The 4085-nt window shown below is 32.5% G+C and overlaps 1 long non-coding RNA gene across 1 annotated transcript; it reads right to left on the bottom strand.

Annotated features, from left to right (window-relative positions):
- Positions 1-325: 325 nt before the first annotated feature.
- On the bottom strand, positions 326-1273 carry LOC146907375 (uncharacterized). The gene is made up of 2 exons (XR_015019922.1): positions 735-1273; positions 326-577 (listed from the first exon to the last, which is right to left on the bottom strand). It is a non-coding gene; the product is annotated as an uncharacterized LOC146907375 (long non-coding RNA).
- Positions 1274-4085: the final 2812 nt, after the last annotated feature.

The raw sequence follows: 4085 nt of genomic DNA, 5'->3' as shown, positions 1-4085 counted from the left end.
AAGCATGGGTTATATAGCGCTTTATGTCAAAAAGCGCTAGCTAAGAATCTCCTTAGATAGCGCTTTCTATAAGAAAAACGCCATCTAAGATAGGTTTAAAGACATCGTTTTGTTTTAAAAGCGCTATGTAACAATATGTTTAGATAACGCTTTATAAAGGAAAAAAAGCGCTAGGAGAAACATTTATTTTATTTTATTTTATTATATTGTCAATTTTTTTTCCTTTGCAGATAGCGTTTTTTTTATTAATTTAAAGTAAAATATATATAAAGTCTGAAATTTAAAGGGAAATATATATAATTTTGGCACGTTATAATTGGGACTATTATTTATCAAATAAAACTTAACCATATCATAAAAAATGTATGTATATATAGCATAAAAGTCACAAATGTATAGCCTCTAATATGGTAACATAAATATCTCTAGGAGTTACAACTAATTAGTTAACATAAAGATCAAAATCTTCTATGCTATCATGCAGTCTTCATCTATCTTCTTGATCTTCTCAACATTTTTATCCAAAACTAGCAGGCAAATCATCATTCATTTCCAAATTTCGTTCACTCTCTTCTACCTGAATATATACCAGAAAACACCATTAAGCAATAACACTATATTATATTAACGATAAATTCAAAGTACTACTGATCATGTGTACAAATTAAAGCAAGATTATAAATTAAAACAACTACCACTTCTATAGCAAATATATTTAGAAACATGAAACCCACCTTATTATAAAAATATCATATAACTTTTAGGCTGAGCATGAACTGACACCATTCTTCTTGGATTTCTCTTAGTTTATCTTTTGAGTATGTCACACACTTGAAATCATCAATCTACTGCATATATTATAACAAAAAATAACCATGTTACTTAACAAAAGGGTTACAAAACTATTACGCCTACAATATCAACATCTTCTGCCATATATAACAGCACATGAATATATTCTACATGTTGTCACAGTTCATGTAATTAATTAAGTAAAATAACCAAAGCACAACACTAAAACCATATACAATTCAAACTTGTTAATATTAGTTTTAAATCAATCTGAAAAGAGAACAAAATATAGCGCAAATTCCCCTCAAATTCCATAACTTTCAAACGCACAATATAAGAATCTCAAGTCTAAGCAGCGTGCATGGCACATAACAACCAAGGTCGGTTTAAACAAGTACTTCAGAAAAAGTAATTCCTAGATAGCTTTGACATGAAACAACATCTATTATACAAGTAATTCTATAACACACAAAATTATTACAAAAATTTATAAATTCAGAAGTTGCGACAAAAAAGAATAAAAACCCATAACAAAAAGAGAGAAATTACATGAGAAACTACAAAAAGAGAGAGATACCTGGAGAAATTACAGGAGAAAGAGAAAGAGCCGTCAGGGAGAGATCTGTGACGGAGAGAGCCGTGAGAGAGAGAGTTGTGAAGGAGAGAGCCGAGAGAAGAACCTACAGAGAGAGAGGTTGATGTTAGAGGAGTGAGAGTCAAACTAAGTCAATCTACAAGATATAAATATGAATTAACAGGGTGACACAGTAGTTATTAAATTATGTAAGGAAAACATAACCATCCAAATATATTAACTAAAACAACAAAGTCAAAAAATCAAATGCAAAAAAGAAAAGAAAAAAAATTCATCTTCAACACATAAGTCAACAAAATTCGTACTTAGAGATAGCAACAATTTATCATTCTAAATAATTGATGCAATAATTAAAATTTTAAACTTCGAAGTCCATACATATGTTCAAATAACAAGAAAAGTATCTTGAACAAGCCTTTTTTTAGTATTTGTTCTATGAAATGAGATATTTAAACTCACATTTTTCGTTGTTTTTTGTATTTTTATTGACATTGAAGATTGAAACTATTAAATGGTTGATCTGTGAAAATGAGAAATAATCTACATGCTAAAATATTGAAAGGACTCTTGAATTGATCCATACATGGAGGGTGTTTGATGTTTCATAGAAAGTTTAACAACAAATATGAGATTTGAGCAAAATACTAGTAGTTTTAAGGAATTTGGGGTGCCTCTTGCTTATATGTTGTGTTTTGTTTTCTGATCAGCTTTGTTTTTTGGGATCCGCTGAGCTTATCTATAGTGGTGCTGCTGCCATGTTTTGTTTTATATTCTCATGTCTGTTAGTTTTTGGTCAGTAATTTCGGGTAAATTTAGAGTGTTGCCGCAGCTGCTATAGCTTCTCGACAACAGCAGGTTTGTTTGGTTTTATCTTTGCAGCTGTAGTTCCAATTTAGAGAGTGTTGGTGTTGTGATTTTGTGGCTTTGGAGATGTACGGGGATGTAAGGGAATATATTTGATTACTTATCGATGGTTCCAAGATAAAGTTACTACTATTTCTAGCCTTATGTGGTTGCTGAAGTTAGAACGAGCTACAACCTTGCTTCCGGCACTAGTAACTCTTCCATCACCGATTTCAGGATTATGCAGCTGTTTAGTTTACAGGTCAGAACTATCAAAAACATTGTCACCTTTGATATATGCTGGCAGCTTCCTTCAAACTGCACTGTTAAAGCCAATGTGGATGGTTCAGCTGTTGGAAACCCGTCTAGTGCCTCCATTGGAGTGGTCTTTAGGGATAAAGAGGCTAAGTTTTGGGGAGGATTTGTGCATAACATAGGTCATGCCACGACTTTCATGGCTGAGTTGTGTGCTGCTATGTTTGCGATAGAAAAAGCTGCTGAAAAGAATTGGCAACAGATTTGGATTGAAACTGATTCTGTGTTGGTCACAAAAGCTTTCATTGACAGTAGTCTTGTTCCTTGGTGTTTGCGAAACAGATGGGAAAATTGTTTGCTAGCTGCTAGAAGACTCTCGTTATCATGCACTCATATACACAGAGAAGGCAATCAAGTAGCAAACGCTTTAGCCTCTAATGGACAAGGTCTAGCACCTCACACTGCACAATGGTGGGACAACCCACCTGGTTTTATTTTATCACTTCTAGTTAGGGATAGAAGTGGTATGCCTTATCAAAGGACCCTATAAACATAACCCACAGAATATAGTTTCTCACATGCTAAGCCATTCTGAAAGTTTGTAATCTACATATTATTTTGATGTTATAAGCGTTGATACTCTAGAGACTTATGAGATACCTAATAGAGGATTTTTTTTTTTTCAAAGGCTTTATGTCAGATTGAAAACTGAAAGAAGCTATCACATACTGGTAAGCTATGTCACAAAAAAGAGGAATGATAGGAATAGTTATCCAAACATCAATACAAAGTGAAAAAGATACATCAAATCATCAAAATCTAGTTTCAAGGATGCAAATTGCTTCACAAGATAATGTAAACTAGCTAGATAATTGATTATTATACTATAGTGTGAGTCTACTCTTGCCAACTCCCAAATGACCAACCATGTACAACTTGAAAATATAACCTAATTCCCAAAGGTGTATATATTTCGTAGTGGAATTCTTTTTCAAACTCAACGCCTTAGTCAATAACAGATCATAAAAGAGATCATTCAACATAATGTAAACTGTCAAACTCATTCTTTCAGGACATGTCAATGTGTTGCATTATTTAGCCTCCAAAGGTAAAACTATCAAGACAAATTGCATTAGATTTAGAGCACATGATTCATTCAAGTAGTTACTTATGCTAGTTGATGACAAATTTGACATAAATAACTAGTTATTTGGGCTGGAACATAATAATAATAATAATCAATCTTATACAAACAAGTGTTTATTCAGTTTAAGCTTCATGTTTATTCCTCTCTTGACTCTCATGTAATGAAATTATTATAATCTTACTAGAATTGAAATCCTACTATATAATTATTAAAGTATAATGTCAAAGAACATATCAGTAAAATTTTAGAACAAAAAAGCAGAATCAAATATAGATACCTTAGGTCACTTGTACATAGTTTAGATTATTTATTTTATGAAATTAAGCATATGAATTATGATTTACAAGAATACCCTATTCCAAACCCAACCCCAAAACCAAAGCCAAGGCCAAACCCAACCCCCTTCAAGTGGCACATGCCCACGTGATGCTCTCAAGCTTGGTGTATGTGCCA

This window comes from Medicago sativa, chromosome 7 (genome assembly GCF_051527215.1).
Source record: "Medicago sativa cultivar Bolivia chromosome 7, Bolivia_mono, whole genome shotgun sequence".
NCBI lineage: Eukaryota > Viridiplantae > Streptophyta > Magnoliopsida > Fabales > Fabaceae > Medicago > Medicago sativa.
Note: the sequence above shows the minus strand (reverse complement) of the source record. Positions and strands in the feature narration are given on the sequence as shown.